Below are 27,345 nucleotides of genomic sequence, written 5' to 3'. Positions count from 1 at the left end.
TTTTTAAATGGGCGACAAAATCACCCAGACAACTTAAGATTTCTCAGCTTTACGTTAAAAGCAGGCAAAATAATGATTATCATGAATTAACTTGCAGATTGTTTGCATGATAGTAACCTACTAAAAATTGTAACCAGTGTGGATTTAGAGGAGGTTGATGCCGTATCTTCATCTTGTTTGATCAAGTAACATTCCAAGTGAACTGTAGAAGTCCCTGTGGACTACCAAAAAGCCTCTCACGTTGTTCCACTAGTAAGTAATTCACTAACGTGATAAGAATTCAAGATGATGTCTGGGAATGAATGTAAAACTGAAGGAAGGGATGGAATAGTAGATGCTACTTTAGAGGAATTAAATTGAGTGGTGGAAGTAAATGTGGTGTGCCTCAAAAATCTATGCAGGAACTTCAGTTATATCTAATTAATACTGCAGCATCTGAAACTCGATGCAAGGTGAAATATTGCTCATGTCTATACAGAGTTGTACAATGTCACTGAAAAAATTGGGCTAATAGCATTTAATGCTAGGGCTCAACTTCAAATCTTAAAACTAAACAAAGGAAATGTGAAAAGCAAATTTAAAAATGCTGTCAAGAAATCCTTCATGCAGAGAGTGATGAACATATAGAGGAGCCTTCCGGGTAGGGTAGGGCAGGATGGGAAAACATCCAATAATCATTTAAGAAGCAGTTGGATATTGCAATAATCCAGCTGGTAAATTAGACAAGATTGGTCACATTGACTCATGTACGTATCTAATACCGTGAATTTTATTATTTTCATGAAGACGTTTGTATTTATAAACAGTGAAGGAAATAATCCTTTTATTCCAACTGAATGCACATCAAAAATATGTCACTGTAGACTCTACTCTGAACAACACCCAATTTTAAGTTGACATTAAACTAACATTGAATGAGAAATATTGATTAAGGAATTCACCTAAAGTTACATGTTTAAACATTTTAACAGCTTTAAAGAGGCAGCATTTTGCAGGATGTTGGAAAATGGTGTCCACTTGTTGAGGAAACACAGTTCAAACTTGTTTTGAGAGTTAGTTGTTCTGACGAAGGGTCTTTAAGCTGAAACATTAACTCTCTTTCTCTTTCCGAAAGTGCTGTGTGACCTGCTGAGTATTTCCAAACTTTTCTGTTTTTATTTCAGATTTCCAGTATATGCAATTTTTTGATTTTCATTGTTGTGGGAGTTAGGGTTATAGAGCACCCTGAGGTTGTTTTTAAATTCCAGAGCTCTACATTACAGCACTAAAATCAAAAGTTTAATATGTGTGATAATTCTTTGCTGATTTTATTTCTTGAAGCTACCCTGTAAATATCAGTAACTGTGTCTCCAAAGTTAACGCTCTGGATTTTACAAAGTGCTGTTAAGAACTTATAAAGCAATATGAAATAGCTCTCATTATGTTGCATACAAATAAATTAATAGCAATTCTTTTATCACTTGGCCACAGAGTTTGGAAGGTTTGGTATGAAGTCACATAGTAGCAAAAAAATGCCTTGCGTGAAACTATTTTACAATTATTTTAATACTGCAGTTTACTTTAGGTGTTATTTATTGTTCAGTGTTAAGACATTCCATTGACTCAAACAGCACTATACCAAGTTAAACGAAGATGTTCAGAGGATGGGAAAATTCTCTATTCCATTCCAAGAACTGTGTTGAGGTCATTGAATTTATTGGTAGCTCAACTGGCGTTCCATAGTGCAAAGGACAAAGAGAAAATACACCGAGATTTCCATTCCCCCCATCCATCCAATGATTAAGTATTGAACCAGTGCAACCCTGGCCAGCACTTTTTATTCTATTTTCAATAAACCTCTGCTTTCCTTGTCCTAACTCACAAGTATTGTTTCACCCATTACACTCATGCTTGCTAACACACATTTTTACAATTCTCACTACTATATTCAAATCCTCTCAAGGCATTAGCTCCCCCAACTTTGTATTCCTTTTCAGCCTACAATGTACTGATATATCTTCACTCCTCCCATTCTGGTTGTCTGATCCTTAAGTATGATATAATATAATGATGGTTGCATCACCCTGCATGTAATTGACAGACAGGTAAGAACTGCCTTCAGCAAATTATTTCAAGACTTAGGCAATGTTTTCTCTATCACTATGCCGTTGCTCTAGTGATAGAGAAAATGTTTTTCACATGACAACATGTCACCTCAAATAGTTATAAGCAGCAACCATGATCATATCAATTAAAAAACAATTATTCAGATATCAAAATTGTCTGCTGTTTCTTACAACCTCCCCAGTTCCTATCCCCATCTGTGCCAAGCATTACGGAATATGTACATGACATATCTCTTGAATTGATAAAGTTTCTCTTTGTTTACATATACATAGACTCCACCTCAATCTACTTTTCAGTCCCTTCGTCTAGTAAACTGCTAAGACTTCTGAAATATCATCTGCTGATGTTAAATCCAACCACTGCTGAAACCTTCATCCAATCCACTATCATCTCAGAAATCAGAATAAAGAAATCTGGATGTTGGAAATATGAAATAAACAGAGAAAATGTCAGAAACTCAAGTCAGAAGCATCTGTGAAAAGAGAAACAGAGTTCTCATTTCAGATCAAAAACCCTTTGTGAGACCAGAAAGGGGATAAAAATAAAAAATAAAGAAGAATAAGAATAGGGATTAGAGTAGGATTAGCTTCAAACGGATGGTTAATGGTCGGCGTGGACTCAATGGGCCGAAGGGCCTGTTTCCATACTGTATCTCTTCAGGATCATAAGAGGCAGCAGAGGGTTGTAGACTCAGCCAGTTCCATCATGGGCACAGCCCTCCCCACCATCAAGGACATCTTCAAGAGGGGGTGCAATAAGAAGGTGGAATCCATCATTAGGGACGCTCATTATCCTGGACATTCCCTCTTCTCATTACTACCATCGGGGAGGAGGTACAGGAGCCTGAAGACCCACACTCAATGATTCAAAAACAGCTTTTTCCCCTCCGCCATCAGATTTCTGAATGGTCCATGAACCCATGAACACCACCTCGTGATTCCTTTCTCTGCACTATTTAGTTTTGTAATTCATAGTAACTGTATGCCTTTGCACTGTACTGCTACCACAAAACAACAAATTTCATATCATCTAAGTCAGTGATAATAAATCTAATTCTGATTCTGATTCTGACTCTATGACTCCATGAGAGGTATTAAATATTTTCCTTGCCAAAACCCATAATAAATTAAAAAAATTGCTGCCTTGAAAAGCTGAAAGTGGCATACCACTTTGCCGACTTCTTTTCAACTGTACTTCAAGAAAAGTTGCTTAATTGTATTGAAGCCATTTATTTTACTCACCGCTTTTAACGAGTTTACAAGACAGTAATGGGAATAGCAGAAATGCACCCGGATCCTTGGAAAAGCAGAGCCAATAGCAGAATGATTATTAATACTAAGGAACTCTGGTCGATCACCTTGGCCTGTTTTGAAATTTAGCTCCAATGATGAGATGAAAATTTAATCATCCCCATGGCTTTAAGGATTCCTGGCAAAAATGCAGTTTCTTGTTGGCATGTGTTTACTGGACAAAATATTTCTGAATTCAGCATTTAAGTGGGCACAGGATAGCTGATCTAACAAATGGAAAAGACATAATACCAGTGCAGAATAGCATGTACCTTTAATGTTGGCAGTAGGCCATAGTTCTGGACACAGTAGAGGGAGTATTCCTTCGTATTGAGTTACTCTATGTAAGACCGGGAGTGCTTCATCCTGGGAGGAAGTTCTATTCTCTTGTACTTTGATCAACACAACAAAAAAAAAGAAGCTGGGGGGCTTAAGTGTTCATAAAAACACAAGGAGCGGATGGAATAAATCCCAAGTACTTCAAGGAATGAGAGGAGAAAGAAGAAAACTAAGGCAGAAGTCAATTTCTTTGCAACTCAGCAAGTGCAAATGAGGTACCAGAAGCCTAGAAAACTAATAAGTGTTATTTCAAGCTTCAAGTATAGATCTGAGCATGAACTAAAAACTAAGCACTTGTTGGTCTGACATCTGCAGTACAAAAATGCTGTAAACTGTTTTAGAGGATGAAATTCTAGTTTACTTAACAAAAATAAATGCAAGGTAATCTTGGTTAATGAGATATAGGTTGCTACTGACCTATGAAAATTTTAAGATGGAATGCATTTGGTTTAAGGAACAGACTAAGTAATTATAACCAGTCAGTCTGACATTGGCCAATTTAATGGAAAAGCTTCCAAGGCAGTTTATAAATCATTATTCAGAAGGGCACAGATTATTTATGACAGCCAGTATGGATTGTTAAGAAGGGTTATGTCTGGCAAACTAGAATGAAGTTTTTGAGGTAAGAAGAAAGATTGATGAGGGTCATGCATTTGATATACTGTACATGGATTTAAGCAAGTCTTTGACAAAGTCCAAATTGCAAACTAATCAAATAAGAAAGGTTCGTGGGATACATGGGAAAGTGGCATGTTGGATCCAAAATTGACTCAGCGGGAGAAAGCAAAGAGCAATGGTCGACAGGAGCTTTAGTAACTGCAAGCTTGGTTGCAATGAGGAGTGACAAAGGGCATGCTGAGATCAGAATCAGGCATTTCTAAAAAAATTAGGTGCCATCCTGGTGAGGCTGCAACAGGGCACTATGCATACCTAAAGAGTAAAACAGCATTGAATAGAGAGAAAAAAGTGAACCCACAAACAATAGATTAAGGCAAAGCTCTGGCGCCACAGGTAGTCATGAATGTTGATGAACTATTAAACAGCTAACAGAAGGAACAGGTTCAAAGGTCATCCCATCCTTCAGTTACTTTGGTTCATTCCACCTGACATTGAGAAACTTCTGGATACAGCAAAGGCAATGGGATCAGAGAACATCCCACTTGTCAGGTTGGATACATATACTCCAGAATAGTTACATTTTTAGAACATAGAACAGTATCGCAAAAGTCGTAACAGCTGTAAAGCAAAGTGTTGGAAGGTGTCATTGACGGTAAGAAATGCCCATTTCTTAAAAAGTGAATAATTAAAACAAAATGGCTCTCTGCTAGATGCCTTGCATTTTATTGAACATATCAATGATTCAGATTGGAATTTACCAGTCTTGATTATGAAGACAATAACAATATTCACAGAAGGGTTGATAATGAGGAAGAAAGTTTTAGACTGCAAGAAGATATCAATGAATTGGCTATATGCATAATATTGATCATAAATGGAGGGCAATCTGGAGGGCAAACAAGCCAAGGGAATATACAATAAATAGTCCAATAATACATAGAGTAGAGGAATAGCAGAGTCTTGGACACAAATGTCCACAGATCCTTGAAAGTAGTAAAATAGGTAAGGTTAACTGGGGCTTAGAATTTAAGAACAGGGAGGTTATGCGAGAAATGTATTTAGGCCACAGCTATTGTACAGTACACAGTTTGGATCACCATATTATGGGAAGGATATGATAATACTATACATTTAGAGACAGTGCAGGGCAGATTTAAGAGAAAAATGCCAGATCAAGAAATTATTATTTATTAGTGGAAATTGATGGGACTAGGGTCACCTTCTTTGCAACAAGTGAGACCAAGATGAGATTTAATTAAGATAGATAGAACTATACAGAGACAGAGAGAATTACCCTTAGTAGAGATGTCAACAGCAAGTGAGTGCTGATTTAGAGTAATTGGTATAAGAATTGGATAAAAAGCATTTTGACCAAAGAATGGCAGGTTTCTGAACTCACTGAAAGGGTGGTTTGTGACAGAAGCCTTCATCATATTCAATAGAAGTACCAAGATGAGCACTTGAAATGCACTAACCAAGTTTACTAATGGTACAAAGCTTGATGGGAAAGTGAGCCGTGAACAGAATATAAAGGGTCTGAAAAAAGATACAGATAAGTTAGAGTGGACAAAAAGATGGCCAATAGAATACAATGTGGTAAGATTTGAGTAAAAAGTTTAAAAAATGTATTTTTTAAAGCAATGAGAAACTTGTAAATGTTAGTGCCTAGTGCCTACATGCCTAGATGAATTTTGAAGTTCTAGTTCATGAAATGTAGAAAATTGGAAGGAAAACCCGTACCCTAATGCAAAAGGTTGGAAGTATAAAAGTAAGGAAGTCTTTCTGACATAGTACAAGGCTTTGGTGGGACTGCATATGGTGCACAAGGGGCAGCTTTGACCTCTGTAGCTAAAGGAGGCTATACTGACCTTTGAGTCAGTTGATTTTGATTCCTGAGTTGAGGGGACTGTTATATAAAGAGATATGGAGAAAAATGGGAGGGGATCTCCATGAGACAAACAAGCATTTGAGACAGATTAAAAGTGTAAATGCCAAGAAGAGGTTTCCTCAGGCTGGAAATTCTGGAACTAGGCAACAGAGCCTCATGTTTTGGTGTTGGGCAGTTAGAGATGAGTTGAGGAAATAATTCTTTATGTGGAGAGTTGGAAATTTTTGGTATTATCCACCTAAGAAGGTGGTGGGTACTCAATCATCATGTGCATCAATTTATAATGAAATTCTGGACACACATATTAGAAGTTTCACCGCTACCTGATAAATCACCGCTGAGATCATGTGTAGAATATGTTGAGTCCAATTTTCGTCAATGCTATAAGTTATACAGAAAGGTCAAAGAAAGTCAGATATGACAGTTTCAGATTTTAAAATACTGAATTATAAAGGTATGCTGGGAAATAAATGCCAAACCCTGAACATAAAATTGCAGCTCCAGAATTGGATTAGTGGCTAAAATTAAATATAAAGTTACATTAAAATGAAACAAAATTATATAAAGTGACTAAAATTACTGTTTGGGATATTAAGAGATGAAGACAATGCAGTCATAAGGTAACAAATGCAACTTTTTACATAGCACCTACTGTGTAGTAAGACACCTCAAACTGCTTCCCACAAGCATTATTAAAGAAAATATGACACTGAGCCATGAGATATCAAGTCAGAATCTTGTCCCGAATATTTTAAGGAACTACCAAAAGGAGGAAAGAGTGGTGAAAAATATAACATATATGTCATATGTAATATTGGTTATGACCAATCATTACTGTTTTAAGGCCGTACCATTTTAAGGATTGCATCATATGACTAATAGCTCTATGTTGTTGCAACAATGTTTGACCACAAAGAATTCATGGCTCTATAAAAGACAGCTGCAGTGAGAATGCAACCTGACACTTTATTTAAATAAAGCACCTTTCTTGTTAGTTTGAAAGACCAACTATTTTCCAATACCTTAAAGGACGATACACAAAACATTATTTAATCAAGCAGCACTTCTGACATCACAAAATTAAATGAGATTCCTGAATTGGAATACTGAATACCAGGTATGATACCTTCCAACTGAAGTAACATGTGGCATGCATCAAAACTTATGAATATATGATTCAGCTGAAATAGGACATAAAAATATAAGCATTAGGAGCTGGAGTAAACAATCTGGCATTTTGATCCTGCTCCACAATTCATCAAGATCATAGCTGATCTTCTACCTAAGCTCTATTTTCCTGCACTATGCCTATATTCATTGATTCTCTTAAAAGCCAAAGACAATAGAACAAGTAAAATTGCCCAAACTGCTGGACTTCCAAACAAGTAACTTATTAAAGAATGGAAATAGTAGAAGGAAGAAGTTATGTTGTAACTCAAATTGTCTATGGCATATTAACTAGTACAGTCAAACGTAATACTACCATTGTATCTCATTGGTTACAAGGGAAAAGAGTTGTACCATTGCATAAAGTCGACAAATGAGACCCTGGAGAAGGCATGAAATGCAGTGCAAGCACATTGCAATCTGCCTAGAAATGAAACAATTGACCATCTACAGTTCTTTACACACAGCCAGGAGCAAGAGAATCCTTTGATACTTCCTTCACAAAGTTAAGATTATCAGCAAATAACTGCAGTTTTGCAGAGTTGAATAACTTACTTCCCAGATATCAGATTATTTGTGGAATCCAGGATCCAACCTGAGGAAACGAGTACCACGTGAAACAAAGTTAACCTAGAGGTGTGCAGATATACATGCAGTGTTGAAGAGTGATCCAAAGCTAGACTAGAAATTTTGGATGGCCAGCAGCAGAAAAGTGGAATGGAAAATAATCCCCACAAAAAATATTTGATCAGAAGGAAATATTGCCAAACTATTGCCAAATATTGCCAAACAAGATCAGTTCTGTGGAAGGAACACCCAGTGAATATATTTATGTCAAAATGTTGGTGAAAGGCAACAAGTGACATTTTAAATTGACTCAGGAAGAATGTACAATGCCCTCCTGAAGCAAATCATCAATCTTGAAGTGATGCAGTTAAAATCAACGAGTCATGTGTTGCTGAAGTACAAGACTGTAAAAAACCTGCTGGGAAATACTCTTTGAAGATGGTAGGCCCAAAAACTGAGAAGAGATTTCATTGTAGTAGACCAGAAGGATGTCACACCAATACTTGGAGGTACTACAATAACTGATAAAGGTACGGATAAAGGTATTTCATTTGAGGATCATGAAGATTGTTTGAACACAAATCACCAACTGCACAAATCGCAGATAAACATGCAGATGTCTTTCACAGAGCTGGGAAACTTGAAGGCAAATGCCATTCAGTCCCAGATGATTGGAATCAGCCAATAATGCACCCATCAAGTCGGGGCCACTCTCAAGCTGGAGAGACTGACTGAAGGCAGAGATATTAGGCCCAGTAGATATGCCTACTCCATAGGTGTCCATTATGCTTTGAGAAATTAAGTAGCAAACTAAGAATTTAACCAGACCAAGAGATCTTAACAAAGTTGTGGAGAAGCCACTGTCCTACAAAGATGACAGATATTTGATCTGTCCTTGCAAAAAAGATATTTTTATGTGACTAGATGAAAACAAAAGCATTCTGGATTGTAGAGCTGGTTGAGTAGAAGCCATAATTAGATAAGATATCTTTATTAGTCACATGTACATCGAAATACACAGTGAAATGCACCTTTTTGCATAAAGTGTTATGGGGGCAGCCCACAAATGTCACTACGCTTCCGGTGCCAACATAGAATGCCCACAACTTCCTAACCTGTACGTCTTTGGAATGTGGGAGGAAACTGGAGCACCCAGAGGAAACCCATGCAGACACGGGGAGAACGTACAAACTCCTTACAGACAGTGGCCAGAATTGAACCCAGGTCGCTGGCACTGTAAAGCGTTACGCTAACCACTGCACTACTGTGCCTGCCTTAATTAACTTGTTTGAATATACTATTTGGCAGATACCTTTGGAGAAGAATGCTGGGTTGAGTCAATATAGCACCAGAATAGTATTTTAACAAGGACTGGATGCTGCACTAGAAGAATTCAATGGGGAGATACCATAGCAGGTGGCATCTGAGGAAGGAGAAACTGAGAAAAAGGCAGACATTGGGCTGTGCCAGTTTAAAGACTGCATCATGAGACTAACTGTTTTGTGTGTTGCAATAATGTTTGAGTGTGAAAAGTTCCAAAGAGTACATCCATCTCCACGGAGATAAGTCTACAGTAAGAGGTGTTGCCTGACACTGGGTGTTTGTGGAGCTCAGGAAGATTCTACCTCTTCTTCTTCCCTTAGGGTTTGAGTGTGATTTGCTTCACTCTAATTCTGTGGCTTCTAATGTGGTTGATTAGGCCAAAGAAGGATTCACAGACTTTAGCAATAGATAGGGCAAGAGCTGCCCAGAGGTAATTTGGGAGGTGGTGCTTTCCTTCTGTTATTTTTGCTCAGTTTCTGCATTTTACCAATGAATGGCCCCTAGATTCTCAATCCAATCCTGAGTGCTCTTTCTTCATTTTAAGCAGTAATGGACCAGGGGTTCCTATGATTTGCTAAGGATTTTACACTTGATTAAGGAGGCTTAAGAACATTCTTGAATCTTTTCCTCTATCCACCTGGTAATCTGCGTGACTGAGATTGGAACAGAGTGGCTGTCTTGAGAGACTGGTATTGGGCATGTGAACAGCCTTGCCTACTCATTGGAGCTAATTCTTTGCAATTAGAGTCTCATGTGGAAGGAATGTTGTCATGCGAGATGGTGCTGATAGTTGTTTACTTATCCTGCCAATGAATTTGCAGGATTTTGTGAATATAAGGTTGGGGCTATCCCTTCAGTGTTTTGAGGTGCCTGTCATGAGTGCTAGGCTGCCCCAGGAGCACACAAAATGGCAGTGGGCATTGCAGGCCACTAGATCAATTTTGTGGCCTTGATCTTGAAACACTTTTTTCTCAGATGGCCAAAGACCAGGGACATTGGTGAATTTCATCAATGATGTTTGTCCTCATTGAAAGGTGGAGGAGACTACCAAGATAGAGAGGGGGAAAATTATTGTTGAAAATAGGGCTGAAAATTTTAAAATTAGTTTTACTTCAGTGTAGTTTACTGATTTTGGTGGTGATGAGTGAAAGGTACTTGACATCAGTTGGGCCACAGAAAGATAGTTTTGTATGATCTCAGGTTTTCATAGGGTACAATTTAGGCAGTCTTTGAAATAATCAACTGTGGAGGTAACAAAGACCTGATTGCGGAAAATTGTTTGGAGGGGTGAATTCAGATGATCCTACAAAGGCGGACTGAGGTCACCTCATCAATATTATGAGCTAGGAAGTGTGTCCCTTGGTGACACATGTTTTTGAATTCTCAGTTCAGTCTCAAGAAATTGTCAGGAACTTGGTAATAATGGAACAGAGTTTGTACAAAGGAGATCAAAGGCATGATCTTCCCAATTTTAGTTGGAGTGAATTTCTGTTCATAGTTGGATCAGCAGTCTGATAATTTCAAAACTTGATTATTAATGTTCTACTGAGTTAGTGAAGAAATTTTAAATGATTTCCATTGTTAAAATAATAGGTATTAAAAATGATATTAAAAATGTATTTGTTTTCAACAAGAATAACTTTGAGGCTATAATATGGAATATCATAAAGGTGATTTGAAGGAGGATCAAGTAGATTATTAGGCTGGACAACAGTCTTTCTGAGAACTTGGTTTGAATCCAGGTCTGGAAAATGGAATGAAAATATCTCCCCTCTGCTGAATTTAAGAATCCAATGTGAAATGAGTGTTGGTAATCTAATTTCTTAAGTAGTATGTGCCCACAGTACAAGGTGCAAATTGCATTGAATAAGCAATCCTCAAGGAAGGCTGATGTGTTTGTTCTAAGTTTTGGGTTAAGAATGCTGAGGCAGAATATAAAGGTTTTACTCAACATCTGGTACATGCCATACTTGACCTGGAAGCCATTCATGCTGACATTGAGTTTAGAAATGAGGAAATATATTTCATTCCTTTGTGCTGATTCTTTCTTCTTAAAGCACATATAAAAATAAAGACAAGATTGCAAGAAAAGAAAGGGTATATAAGCGAGGTCATTCAAATCTAAATTACTTTGACATGTGAAAAGCAATTTCACTACACTTTATAACTAGTAAATAATCCGAAAATGTTACAGTTTGAGCTATTTTACTAATAAATTATTGCAATCCCTTCAGGGACAAACTAACCTCAACAGAAAAGTGCATTACTATGGTAGTGGGGTTATATAAAAACCATTGTTTTGTCTTTGATCCCTTAGTGCAGGTTACCTCTCATCATGCTGAGCAAATCCCTACTATTTTACAGGTGGAGAGACTTTACAGCAACTGACACAGACAGATGACATATTTATTAGCTTGTCAAAGACTCCCCTGTTTATGGAACACTCACCTAGCTAAACAAAACAATCAGTTTTTCATTGGATAATTTGTATGGCTCCCATTGCGAGCCTCAGTGAAGTGCTTGATGAGGCATAAAATGATGATTAATTAATTTACTGCTCAGTTGATCATCAAACTGAGAGGTTTATGATTCTCTCAGCGGTCATCGGTCTCCATTCAATGTGCAGCAGCATGAACAGTCTTTACTCCAGCCTACTGCTGCCTTTGGTTTGACCTGAAGCATTGCATCCGAACTTAAACTTTATAGCACATCGTGTATGCAGATAGTGGACCCTCAGTTTAAATACTGCAGTCAGAATCTCTTTTATTCCACTGAACAAAGAGGCTTTTCACATATCTTATTGCACAAACAATTAATCAAACATAGAGTATCTGACATTGTTACTTTTAAATGAAAGCTTTTAGACAATCGGGTTGTTAATATGCACAGAGTTAATACACGCAAAATTGACCAGTTTGACTAGTTAAGCAGCAACAAAGTCTTTAAACACTGACAGATTTATAATGCAAATACATGCATCACAATACCATTAGCAATGTCAAAAGTGATAGCAATGAGAAAGATGTTTATGTAAAAATATTTATTTCGTAATAGAAGAAAGAAATATAGACTAAGATGATCAAAACAAGTATTACAGCTCTTATAAGTAATCACATCAACTTTGTCACCATTTCAGCAGACTAATGTTGTGGACCTTTCTTATAAGACAATAGCTAAATATTAGTGGTGTCTGTTACCTACATTAAAATGATCTAGTGAAAGAAATTAAGGAAACAACATGGAAAATATCAATGTGACATGTTCCATTACTGAGAAAGTGTAATTTTCAATCATCAACCAGAAATATGAATTTGTTTTACAATTGCATTTTAAAGCAATGCTACGTTCCTGAAGTGATAACGTTATCATTCATTTTATAGGGGAGGCATATACTCCATGGTGAATAGCCATGTCAAAAGCTTTGTGAAATATGCCTGGCATGTAACACATTAAATACATACTGCATTGGCACAGAAACTAAAGAAGCAGGGAACCAGGTGGGGCACTCAAGGCCCTAATGAGATGACATCTGCTCTGGTTCAATAGAATACCAAAGCTTGGAAAGACAGCAAAACTTAAAGAGTATGCAGTAATCATTTTAATGGTCATTCTATGTGTAAACTTGCAAACAAAATATGGCATAAACAATGAGAAGACAAGGAAACAATATCATTATTATTTTACCCAGATTTTGTTATTCCATATCCTGAGATTGAAAGTTAAAATAATTCAAAAAATGCTGAAAATTAGTTTAGACATTTTGGAAATTCAATGTTTGTTTCTTACTTCAATGAAATAATTTTATTTATAAAATTGTGCATGTGCCTCATGGAATGGGTATTATCTGTAGATTTCTATTTCAAATTACAAATGGACTTAAACTTGGCTTTTAAGCTTGATTCTTTAAACTTTATTGGTGTATAGGTCAAGATACACAAAAAGAAGTTGACATTTCCTTTTCCATAATTCTTGGCAATCACAAATCCACCTGTGGCATGTATCTTAAGCATCCTTTACATTTCTATGTATTGTGGGCTATTTGATTTACTAATAGAAAACAGATTCCATGTAAGTTTTGATTTTACATACACAGTTAGATAAAGAAGTTTAGAGAAATTGAGATGCAGTTGAAAAAATTATTTTCCTCTCATCACATTTATTTAATGTAAGGGACTTTTCAACTTACTTATTCCAGAGCAAACAAAATATATAAAGCAAGTCCATCTCATTTTCACATTTTGAACAAAATCTATGCTTAATTTACTTCATTTTTTAAAAAATTGTAGATAAACTATGTTTTTCCCCATTTTTCATGCACCCATGCAAAGTATTTTGATTTAAATTTTCTCAATTAAAGGTGCTAATTAAATGGAATATGTATCATCTCAACTTGTCTTGTAGAGGGAGATGTAATTTTATGCATCTTTATGGGAGCCTACTGATGAAGTTACTGGGGTAGTATCTGGAGACATGAGCAATAATCCAGAGGTGCAAATTTAAATCCCACTGTGGCAGTTGGGTATTTAATCTTGAGTAATCAAATCAATTTGGAAGGGGAAAAATCTGGTATCAGTAATGATGGCAATGAAACTACAAGATTGTTATAAAAACCTAATTGATTCACTGCTGTTCTCCAGGGAAGGAAATCTGCCTTCCTTACCTGGTCCAGCCTATACGTGACTCTGCACCCACCAGTGTGGTTGATTATTAAGTTTCAGCAGGCAATCAAGGTTGGACACTTACTGCTTTCCTGCAATATCCACAACCCACAGATGAACAAATAAGAAAAAAAAATGACTGTTTGCTTTAAAATTATGACTCCATTTAATTTTAATCCTATTTAATAAAAAATTCAATACAACTCTCTCTCTCAGGGATTATTGCTTTAAACTTGCTGCTATTATTTTTACTCGAGGGATCTCTTTCACCAAGGGGTACATTATTAGAGCAACAGGTTTAATTTTTAAACTTTTTGAACACACCAAATAGTTGTTATGTTTTATGCTTCTTTTGATTTTTCTTACCAATGGCATTGTTGGTTTGCTTCAATTGTATGCTGAAAATTTTCCATGATAACTGGATGCCAAACCATCCTGTTATGATCTTGGTGCAAGCAGACTCAATGGCAACTTTCAAAAGGAAATTGAATGTGTACTTCTAAAGAAGAATATTGCCAGGAATGGGCAAAGTAGAGGGGAAGAAAACTATTTGGATACCCATTTCAAAGAGCTGGCACAGGCACAAGAAGCCAAATGCTTTCCTCCTACTCTGTATCATTCAAAGCTGTTCAATTTAAAGTTAGAAGTACATGAGGCATAACAAGCATTAACATTCTAAAAACTGAATATTGTGAACACTTTTCATGAGTTCAGTGCTACAAGAGCAATTGCTTCATTTCCTTTGATTTTATGATGTTGGATTTTCATTAGCCAGAACAAAATTCACAACTTTATCTTTGCCACTTAAGTACTTCTGTTGTGCACAACTGAATACTCAAGTGAAAGTACTTTATGCAGTTACTTTGATCAAAATAACTCAAAAAAAATCAAAGTGCAAAGAAATAATACGACAGTAAAAGGTTATAATAGGAGCTCTAAGGATTAATCAAATACCCCATAATAAAGACCAGCAATCAACAGATACAATTTGGCAGCCATACGTCTAGCTCTGGAATTAATTCTTTAAACATCACCGCTTCTCCTCCTTTAAGAATCTCCTTGAAACCTAACTCTTTAACCCTGTCTCTGTCACAGCTCTTAATTTGATTTGGTGTTGATTTTTGTCTGACTATAGGGATAGGTATTTGTAAGTTGGTCAATAAGAGAGGGAAGTGTTCTGGGGAAGAGAGAGGAAAGTGGAGCTAAGACCAAGATTAGATCATCCATGATTGCACTGGATGGCAAAGCAGACAATGAGTCATATGACCTACTCCTGCCCCTGTGGCTTATGTTCTTATTTGTTTTAATATTTGATGGCTGTCATTCTTTGAAATATCTTGGCAGAGATATTTGCCTAAAATAACTATAATAGCATCAAAACTAGGGTGATACTTGTGGTTAGAATATGGCTAGATCTTTAAAAGTAAGATTAAGGTAATAAGATAAGATTTCTTTATTAGTTACATGTACATCAAAACACACAGTGAAATGCACCTTTTGCGTAGAGTGTTCTGGGGGCAGCCCCCAAGTGTCGACACGCTTCCGACACCAACATAACATGCCCACAACTTCCTAACCCATGCGTCTTTGGAATGTAGGAGGAAACCGGAGCACCCGGAGGAAACCCACACAGACACGGGGCGAACGTACAAACTCCTTACAGACAGCGGCCGGAATTGAACCTGGGTTGTTGGCGCAGTAATAGCGTTTGTTAACTACTACACTACCATGGCTGCCCAAAAGTACTAACTTTTGGATGAGGTTTCAAACTAGGAGCTATTTTGCCTGTTCGTGCACTTGGAAAGGTTCTGCACCATTATTTGAAGAAGATAAAGGGAAGTTTCCCAGTTTCCTGCCCAAGATGCCTCTCCATCCAATAGAAACAATGATGGAATGTCATTTGTTCTTTAACAATTTCTGGGGCTTTGCTAAACATAGATTGTCTGTTGTTTTTGCTTACTTTTTGACTGTGGTTGAACTTCATAAATAATCTGGTGGTCGCAAATGCCTCAACCCAGAGTTCCTCAACCTTTCCATCTCCCTACATTTCAAATGCTGCTTAAAATAATGAGTCTAAGTGTATTTGTAATCTAGTAGTGATTAAATATTTCACTGTATTTTTGACACTATATTAATGCAAAGCTTTTGTTATTGAATGCCAAAAAAAATACAAGATACACTCTAAATATGATATTCCAAGAGGCAGCACATACAGGAAAAGTATTTTCCATACATTTCGCCTGCTAATCAAGATCAATATGTCTTATACATCAGTGAACAATATTGGACTGAATTGTGCCTAATTTGAATCTGCCCTTGGCTACCCATGCAAATTATATTGCGGTACTTACTTATACAGCACCTGTAGGGTCCATTTTACTGGAAGCCTCCCCAATACTGTGACACTCTGACAGGCAGTGCATGTCACAAGTGGTGACCAAGCCTCAGGTGGTGGAAACACCCTCTGCACCACCCTGACGGCCTTTCCCAGCTTGCTGCTTCAAAGCCATGTTTCACTGCTTTTAAAAGTCTCTGATATTTAGAGCAATTAATATGCCATTGAAATAATTTAAATAATTAAAAAGATTTGCTTGAAGTAATTATGTATAAAAATAGTTAAAATACATTAAACTAATGTAAATTATTTAAATGTACATCTAAAGCAGAATAAATAAAAACAAGATTGTCTAAAAAGCTTCATCTGAACTTAACTTTTCAAAAAAGGTCAGCAACCTTATGTCACTTGAATGTTAGTGTAAAGCTGAGGGACTGAATGCAAATTGCATCCAACTCCTCACTCAGTGCATTTGGAACCAACACTGTAATGTACTCAGTGGCGAGTCCGGTGGCAGTGCAGGAGATCAAGTGCACCAGCTCTGGACCTCCAGCAGATTTTCATCCATTGCGTTGTAGCCCACAAACGAGGAATCAAAGACATGCTGAACATTGAAGGGCAAGTGGATGGAGTTCAGTCCCCACAGAACCCTCACCCACTCTAGATCTGGATCTGCCCCAATAGCATTGATTTATTTTATCTCCCATTCAATAATACATTTGCTGAATAATTTCACGTGCTTTTCTTTCCCATCACATATCAAAATCATTTTTAATGATTACTGTGAACAATTACCATAAAATGCGACAATGTAATCTGAAATATGCCAACTGGCTGAGTACATGCAGCAAAGAGCATGATGACTGGGTTGAAAGTTTGATTGAAAGTAGATCATCCTCAGGAGCAGAAATCAAAAGCTTAATTGTCCTGAGGCATATTGATGCATCAGCAGTAAGATGAAAGATGTATTCACATGAAACACCTGGGTGGACATTTAAAACAGACAGTATTCCTTTTGATAGGTGACATAGTTTAAATTTAAAACTGTCAGCAATCAAAACTACACAACCTTCTCTGTTTCACATCTCACGCTTAATGTAATGTTCAAAGCATATTAAATGAGTTTGGTTAAAGAAAAACAAGAACAGAAATCATCTGCCACGTTTATTTATGCCAGTTCTTAGAGTTTCCCTTTTATTGCCAAAACTGATGATATTCACTAAATGTCTTATCTTAAGTATGCTTTGTTGTCCCTTATAAACAGTGGCTACATTCAGGATTATGGTAATTGTGCAGAATAAATGAATTATACAGCTGTTAACTTTGTAACAGCACCAACTCAGTGTGAGCCAAAAGTAATGGTGAAATACTAGTCTAATAAGATTTTTCAAAAAAAAGTTGTTCCTGAACAAAATTATCTTTCCTTTCAATAGTTTTATTTTTAAATTATGCTGTTAATAACACAAAAAATTCCAGGGAATAAACATACAGTGGATTTGTATCCGAGACCCTCACATTTGAATATTGTGTGCCGGACAAAATTGAGCCTGCAAATGGTTAAAAAGGGATAGAATACTTCTCTTCCAGGTCACTATCCATGCATCCATGTTACAATCTTCACCTCTGAGTTTTGGAAGATTAGTTAGTTCCTTGGTACAAACAGAAGGTGGTAATGTAACTATTCAAATATCAGGACAGCAGTACTTGTTGCACTATTCCAGCTGTGCCTGCTCCTGTTATTTAGATGATCTCATCCTTAAGAACTGTGAAGGTGCTCATGTTCATTGTAAAACAAAGTATTAGCCCTAGCTCAAAAACACTGCAGAACTATTACCTTCTTTATGACAAGGGTTGGAGGGACAGAACAAAGTCAAAGGTGGACAGAAATCGTAATTTTTAAAGAGAGAAACTCCAGTCTTTAATCTCAAACATGACTTATGCTGGGACTTGGGTTGCCCAGTACAGTTCCTCAAATTTTAATAAAAACATGTCCCCCGTTCTTATCTTGTGGCTAAAGCAGGCTTGGAGCATGATTGCCGTCATATACTAGCTTTGTTTTAATTGGCACTCTCAAGTTACATTTCTCCTGAGTTTCTGTGCTGATTTACAGTAATTCAGAATCCTGTAATGCCTGTATCTGTGACAGCTTGATTTATATTCTGTCCATTCTGTGAGTGGGTTGGAGCTAAGTGTATAACATGCACAGTTCCGAGGAATATAATTCTTTGATGCATGAAACATTTTCTGAAATAATATAATTATTATTGACCATTATTTGACCATTGATAATTGATAAGTGAAGTAAATCATTAACTATTACTCTGCCCAGGTATGAGACTTAATTGAAAAACTAATGTAATGGAAATTATTTTACAATTACACCAACAAATTAAACAAAATAATTTTTGACCTTTGATTAGCCAAAGCAACTGCACGCTGTTGAGTGTTGATACAATTAAGGTTTGCTGGGTGATATATTCTTAGCAAATTACTATGCTTATACTTTTATGGAAACAACAATACATGGCTATGCTGCTGGTCTAGTAATCAAGAGGCCTTGTCTAATGATCCAGAGACAAGAGGTCAAATCCCACCATGGCAGCTGGGAATGTAAATTCAGTTATTTAAATAAAACGAGAATAACAAACATGACCATGAACCTAAAAGTTTGTTGGAAAAAATAAATCTGGCTCATAAATGCCCTTTAGGAAACAAAATCTGCTATCCTTAACAGGATAAACTGGAGCATGTTAAGAAACGCCAGCAGCACAGGATAGAATTGTTGCATTTCTCACTGCACCGTCAGCCTCTCAGAGTCAGGAAGTACACTGGTCTGAGAAATAAGCCTGCTGAATCTAACAAGTGAGCCCATGTATCTGAATGGAGAAGAAGAGCAAGAAAGATGTCTATGTTTGAATTAATTGAGTTTGCATTAATGTTTACGGTTGCTTGAAGTGTTTAAGTGTTTTAGTTTTTCTTTTGTTATTTACTTGCTTTTCTAATGGCTTTTGAATGTCAGGATCATTCACAAGAGTTTGTGATTCATTCACTTTCACAATCATTCACAAGTCTTTGAAAGCCTTGACAACTGGCAAAGCCTAGGCAGTGACTTGCCAGCTGTCAAAGTTTTTTTATCTATTTTGAGGGAGGGCTATTCTATAACATTCGTGGAATGACATTAAAATGCACAAAATTCTGCTGTGACAAGTCAATTGATCTGTGAAAAGTAAATCCATCGTTGGGATAAGTCAATAGTGAACTCCTGTGGCTCATCACTGTCAGTGAGTTCTGGCTCAATAGGAATAAAACTAGATTGTACCATCTGCCATTGGCATAGGCACTGAATGCAGGCCCTCATTGGTAACTCAGATTCTTCCCAAACCTGGGACAGCTGTCCCACATAGTCAAACAGTATTCTATTTATGAAATGTGGCTTTTACAGGAAAGCTAGCACTGTTGCCCATACCTAATTGCCCATGAGAAGATGGTGGTGAGGTGCCTTGAACCACTTCAGGCCATCTAGTGCGCAGTGTGTAACCTGCAGGTGGTGATGCTGTCATGTGCCAAATGCTCTGGCCTTTAGTTGATAGAGGTTGTGTGTCTGGGAGGTTGATGTCAAGGGAGCTGTGATGAGCTACTGCATGGTACACATTATGTCACAGCAATAATGAAAGAATAGTGAAGTGTTTCCAAGTCAGAATAGTGTGCTGTTTGGATGGGAACCTACAATCTGTGCCATTCCCATGTGCCAGGTACTTTGAGACCCAGTGTTAGAAGTTGGAGGTTTTGGCTGGTCCGGTAAAGTAGGCTTACTTTGTTACTGCAGTGTAGTTTCTATATGGAACACATTGCAATCACAGTGTGCTCGTGGAGGGAGTGAATGTTTAGGAAGTGAATGGCTTGACAATCCAGCTGACTGGTCTTGAATGATGCTTGAACTGTTTGGAGCTGTACTCCAGGTAAATGTAGAATATTCCACCATATTCCTGAGCTTGTGCATTGCAGATTGTGGAAAGAGTTTGAGGAGTCAGAGATGAGTCACTGTTAAATTTATCATCTCTGCTGATCCTCACAGCACTGTTGGTAAGGGACTCAACTAACAGTAATGACGTTGTATGTTATGGGCTGGTGCAAGATTCTCTTTTGTTGGATGGGGTCATATGTGCAATTACATAGAACAAATGTTATTTACAACCTATGCCTGAGTGCTATAAAGATCTTGCTGCATACAGGCATACTTTATTATCTGAAAATATCGTATCTAATTGACCATTATGTAATCATCAGCAAACACTCATATTTCTAAGCTTACCATAGAGGGAAGATCTTAATGAAGTAGTCAATGATACTTAGGCCTGGGACATTTCCTTGCAGAACTCTTGTACCAATGCTCCTTGGCTGAGGTAATTGGCCTTCAGTAAGCACAGCCTAACATGGTCATGCTAATAGAATCATAGCTTTTGACCAACTCCCCAGAGTCCTCCGCATCACCGGTCAGGAAATAATAGCCTTGAAGTCCTCCAGTCGACTCACAATGAAATCTAGTGGCATCAGCTCAAACACACTGGCAAGGAAACCTGTTAGTTTTTACCTTACACCCTCTTCAGCTGATGAATCAATACTGTTCAATGTAGCGCCACTGACAAATTTGGCTGAGTTTGGAAGGATATACTTGCCAGGCTGGGCCTAAAGCAATTTGTGGGGAAAAAAGAAATCTTGCACTCTAGAGCAAATTCATTATTACTTGAAATCAGACAATTTGCTCAATGTGATATCATTGGTAGTACTGAGTGTGGCAAAGGCTATGGCATCCGATAATATTTAACTAGTGCTGAGCATCCAAAACTTAATATTATAACCAAACAATTCTTCTTCTGTTGTAATGCTTACATATACCTGATACCATAAAAAAAATTGACCAGATATGTCTTACCTCCAAAAATTTGATAAATCCAACCTAGCCAGTAAATGCTACATTGGTCTATTCTTCAATCATCAACTATGTTATTAAGCAGCAATTGCTCATCAGTAACCTACCCACTAATACCCAGTTTGGATTCTGCCAGAACCACTCACCTCTGGACCTCATTATAGCCTTGGACCAAAAATGAACTAAGGAGCTGAATACCAGAGGCAAAGTCCTGATATCTAGTCAGCACTTGTCAGAATGAAGCAATAAGGAGCCTAGGTAAAATTAGAGCCAATTGGCATAAAGGGGGCAATTGTCCACTGTCTGTAGTGTCACACAGCACAAAAGAAAATGTTTATGAGTGTTAGGGGCCAAACATCTCAGCTCCAGGACATTGGAGCAAGAATTCCTTGGATCACGTTCTCAGCTGACCCTTCTTGAGTTGCTTTATCAGTGATCTTGCTTGATGGTTTTCTGTTGTTTTCACAATGTTGAATTTCATTTGCATTCCCACAAATAATAAAGTAGTACATGTCTGCATTTAGAAAAGCCCAGGCAACTCTCTGGTGTGGACTGATGATCATCAAGTAATATTCTCCCTACACAGGTGCCACAAATGACCATCTCCAACAATAAAGAGTTTAACCAACTCTTCTTTGCATTCAATGGCATCTTCCACCATCTGATGACTGGTATTGGAAGAAAATTGAATTGAACCAGCCAAGTAACTAGCATGGTTGCAAACCTCTGATACCTATCATCCAGACATGAACACCAAGTTCCCTTGGGAACACTACCCTCAATGTCACATACAATTTGGCCAAATGGTAGAGGCATTCATTGGGCAGGCACAGTAGTATAGCAGTTAGCGTAATGCTTTACAGCACCAGCGACCCGGGTTCAATTCCGGCCACTGTCTGTAAGGAGTTTGTACGTTCTCCCCGTGTCTGCGTGGGTTTCCTCTGGGTGCTCCGGTTTCCTCCCACATTCCAAAAAGATGTACAGGTTAGGAAGTTGTGGGCATGCTATGTTGGCGCTGGAAGTGTGGTGACACTTGTGGGCTGCCCCCAGAACACTATGTAAAAAGATGCATTTCACTGTGTTTCGATGTACATGTGATTAATAAAGATATCTTATCTTATCTTATTGTTGCTGGATCTAAATCCTAAAATTTCCTGCCCATCAACACCATGGGTGTATTTTCACCTGCAGGGTTTCCTGCAAAATGCCAAAGACCTTGAGCCTTAATGACAGTCAGAATCAGGGAGCATTTCTGAACAAAGGACACCCAACAACCAAACTCAGAAATGTCTATCAATCAAAAAGTGGAGAGACAGAAAATTTAGGTTTTTCTCTTTTAAAGCTTGGTTACCACGAAACTGGTTAGACAGATAGAGCAATAGTTTGAGTCAAATAATCTTTCTTTAAAGAAAATTCTTCCCTTTGTTGATGTTCCCTTTATAAATGTACTCTGCTCCCAGACACCTTCATTTAATGACTTATTTATTTGTGAGCTGCAGCATCCAGCATTTGATTATTCTGTGCTTTCAAGTTATTGTACAGTAGTTACAGATAAGATTTTATTGCACCTGCCCTTACTCACTATACACTTGGATGAAACTTCTGTCAGTAATGCAAAAATCAATACATGAATATTTTGCAATTTGCTTTTATTAAACGTATTCAGTTGTCATTCTCTGAAATCCCATAATGAGGTGTACAAGTTTATTTTCCCCAAATACCCAACAATTTTAGAACTACCATCTTTTTGTGAAACAAAATTCCTGGAATTCTGACTGAAGACCATGTAATATGAACCCAAATCGTGCCATCACATAGTTGCATCATTTAAATGATTGACTTTCAGAGTTTTCCATTTCTGGTTTCACTGCTCTGTTTGGGATCTTGGCTATGCCTCAATATACAAACCCTGAAAACTTTTGCTGTTTGTACTAGTTCACTCCTGTAACTTTAGAGAGGATGGATGAAGTTCACCAAATTCTATCAGTCTTTGTGACAACTATTCTACCACCTGAATCTTTGAGACCACAATGGAATGACATTGTCTCAATAATTTAAACCCCACAGAAAGAATCAAAGAGGTGAAACAATGGTCAAAGTGGGATTTTAAACTTCAGTGCCTGTTTGGTCTGTATTTATCACAATACACAATTTTGGGATTGGATTTAAAACCAGCATGAGTAATGCCCAGAGGATCATTAAGGGGCTGATTGCCATTTAAATTGCCTATTAGCACTCATTAAAGAGACTTCATGCAATTTTGGTGGATAGTGCTTCATTTAACAATCTCCCCTAACAATAACCAGCTGAACTGCAGTAAACAAGTTATTGCAGAGTATTTTCAGTGCTACTTAAAGCCATATGCCACTCTCCATATTCATTTTGTGATTAGGAGCACCTGATATGAATTGTGTATGATGAGGAGAAATGAGATTTAGCTAGAGACTCTTTGCAATGCTTTGCCAAAATCCTATGGCCATTTTATTTGGATAGTCTATTGGTGTTTAACCTACAAAGTGCAAATACTAAGCTACTCCTTTGTCTTTTGGTTAGACAATGGGAGAAAAGGAATGCATTGTTTTCTGCCCTTGTCCTAAGGGTACAGAAAGAACAGAAAGGTTCCCATAGGAGAGCTCTGCAGGAGGTTCCAACTAACCAGTATCTTTAGCGAGTAGTGCTACTGCATTTGCAGTTCACATGACCCAAGAACAGTGAGTGGGGAAGCTGTAGGTAATCAAGAGATCTGTGGATCTAGACTTTCATAATCAGGAAATTATTGCTTATGGCAGTGGAGGTCACAGTAACACTTAATTTCTATGCTTTTTGAACTTTTCAGACTGCTGTAAGAGACTACACACAAGTCACAAACAGTCCTCAGGATTCTGGATATGGGAAGTCTCTAACACTTAAACACTCTCCTACTGTCAGAGGATATGAAAGGTGGAGAACACTGAGATTCCCATAGTTCAGAGATCCAGTGAGTGAGTCATAGAACATAGAACAATACAGCACAGTACAGGCCCTTTGGCCCATGATGTTGTGCTGACATTTTCTCCTGCTCTAAGATCTTTCTAACCCTTCCCTCTCACATAGGCACATGAATGATAGAGAAGTGGAGGGCTATCAAAGAGTCTCTTAAATATCCCTAATGTGTCTGCCTCTACCACCTCTGCTGGCAATGCATTCCAGGCACCCACCACTCTGTGTTTTTTTTAAAAAACCTTACCTCTGTCATCACCCCTAAACCTTCTTCCAATCGCCTTAAAATTATGCCCCCTCGTGTTAGCCATTTTCACCCTGGTAAGAAGTCTCTGACTGTCCACTCGGTCTATGCCTCTTATCATCTTGTACACCTCTATCAAGTCACCTTTCATCCCCCTTTGTTCCAAAGAGAAAAGCCCTAGCTCGCTCAACCTATCCTCATAAGACATGCCCTTCAATCCAGGCAGCATCCTGGTAAATCTCCTTTGCACCCTCTCTGAAGCTTCCACATCCTTCCTATGATGAGGTGACCAGAACTGAACACAATACTCCAAGTGTGGTCTAACTAGAGTTTTATAGAGCTGCAACATTACCTCACGGCTCTTGAACTCAATATCCCAACTAATGAAGACCAACACACCATATGCCTTCTTAACAACCCTATCGACCTGCACAGCAACCTTGAGGGATCTATGGACGTGGACCCCAAGATCCTTCTGTTCTTCCACACTGCTAAGAGTCCTGCCATTAACCTTGTATTCTGCTTTCAGATTTGAACTTCCAAAGTGTATCACTTCACACTTTTCCAGGTTGAACTCCATCTGCCACTTCTCAGCCTAGCTCTACATCCTATCAATGTCCTGTTATAACCTACAGCAACCTTCTATACTATCCACAACACCACCAACCTTCATGTCATCTGCAAACGTACTAACCCACCTTTTCACATCCTCATCCAAGTCATTTATAAAAATCTCAAACAGTAGGAGTCCCAGAACAGATCCCTGCAGAACACCACTGGTTACTGACCTCCAGGCAGAATACTCTCCAACTACCACCACCCTCTGTCTTCTATGGGCGAGCCAATTCTAAATCCTGAATTTAAATGTGGCAATGTCTGGGATCTGTAGGGAGTTGTACTGATCAAACTTTAATGTCTCTCTAATGACTGGCAGCACCTGGTGCAGGTAAATGCCTGCTCTTTGGGAATTGCTGCAATGCATTCATACCATGAGAATCATCATGCCTATGGATTTATTTAAGTTCCCATGCAATATACATGGGTGGCAAATGATAAGGAATGCTCTTTGATGTCAATGTTTATAATTCCCTGGACATGAATAGAGCACATGTATAAGAAGACCAGTGCCTGAGGACTTGTGCAGATATTTAGATGTTCAGTCTAGTTAGTTGACTTGAAGTGCTCTGATACGTTCAGCCAAGGGATTCATATTGTATCGTTGCTTCCCCACAATGGCAATCGAGAGACCAGCTAATTACTGCCAGTAACTGTGGCCTAGGTCCATGCTGTGAATTAACAAGGGGAGAACCAAGTTACGGGTTGCACTTTGGAGAGATCCTGAGCTTGATGTAACTGAGCAGCGCTCTACAGAGACCCCCACAGTAAAACCTTGGAGCATTGTTGATATGTGATGTTTCTTCTAAAGTTGAGAATTCAATGGGTAACTCATTTGCAGTTTATTCTTTCAATCCAGTACTCATGAAGACCAAAATTTTAAAAAAGCCGCAGCCAATTCTACAACTGTATAACTTGCATAATATTAATATTTATGTACATCCATATAGTCCTGTGCTGACGTTGGAGGATGTGCTGACGTTGGAGAGGGTTCAGAGGAGATTTACGAGGATGATTCCAGGAATGAAAGGGCTTACGTATGATGAGCGTTTGTCGGCTCTTGGACTGTACTCACTGGAGTACAGAAGAATGAGAGGGGACCTCATAGCGACATTTAAAATGTTGATAGGAAAGGGCAGAGTAGATGTGGCTAGGCTGTTTCCCTTGGTGGGTGAGTCCAGGACCAGAGGGCACAATCTTAGAATTAGAGGGTACAGTTTCAAAACAGAGATGAGGAGAAATTTCTTTAGCCAGAGGGTGGTGAATTTGTGGAATTCCTTGCCACGTACAGCCTTGGAGGCCAGATCAGTGGGGGCGTTCAAGGAGGAGATAGATAGATATCTAAATAGTCAGGGTATCAAGGGATATGGGGATAAGGCCGGAAATTGGGATTAGAATAGTTTTTTTTATTTGTTTTTGTTTCCCCCCCCCCATTCCCCATTTCTCATTTCTTTTTTCCCTTTTCCTTGGAGCAGACTCGATGGGCCGAATGGCCTGCTTCTGCTCCCTTGTTTTGTGATCTTGTCATCTTGTGTCCTCATCGAATACATTTATAGTCCCCGTGATAGCTGGTTGAGCTTCCAGTAGAGCATTTTGCAATATATGTGAGTTGTTTGATATTCCTTAGAAGCTGTTTACTGTTCAACAAGCTGCAGTGGAAGCTTTGACCTTGAATATTAGGTGCTACATGATGTCAGACTCTATACTTTTCTGGCTATCAGCCTGGATGTGCCAGAGTGAATGGGTTTAAGGCTGTGCATCCTGCCACAGACCAAGATAGAAGCAGGCTCTTCCACACTTCCAGATGAAATGGGTAGACTCTCAGATAGTCCTTACATTAAGCAGTTAGTTTGTCAAATATATCATCCTTCTTCTCAAGTACTGACCTGTGAGGTCTTCCTCTAATTTGTCTCCAGGAGACTTGGAGTAACCTTACCACTGGTAATGTCCCTCATTGCCAGTGTAATTGCTGCCTGTTCAAGAACTTAGGGCCCATGAAAAATGTTTCTCTAAGTTACTCATTACGCTAGTCCCTGAGCTGATGCCTGCAACAACAGTAGGTTTGGTACAATGCATTTATCCTTGTTCTTCTTCTTCTTGCCCCCTGCTTCCTCATCCTCAGAGAGAAAAAAAGCAAGCGGCTGTTGAACTTGTTTTGGGTCAAAATGTTTGTGGCTCCTGGGTCCTATAGTTAGGAATTTAGGTTGCAGTGTGTGTGGCCCATGTAAGAGCATCTGAGTAAAGAGAGCACATGGAAATTCGAGTAGGATAGCTTTGAATGACTGAG

Source organism: Pristis pectinata, chromosome 5 (assembly GCF_009764475.1).
Source record: "Pristis pectinata isolate sPriPec2 chromosome 5, sPriPec2.1.pri, whole genome shotgun sequence".
Classification (NCBI taxonomy): Eukaryota; Metazoa; Chordata; class Chondrichthyes; order Rhinopristiformes; family Pristidae; genus Pristis; species Pristis pectinata.
This window is presented reverse-complemented; position numbering follows the sequence as displayed.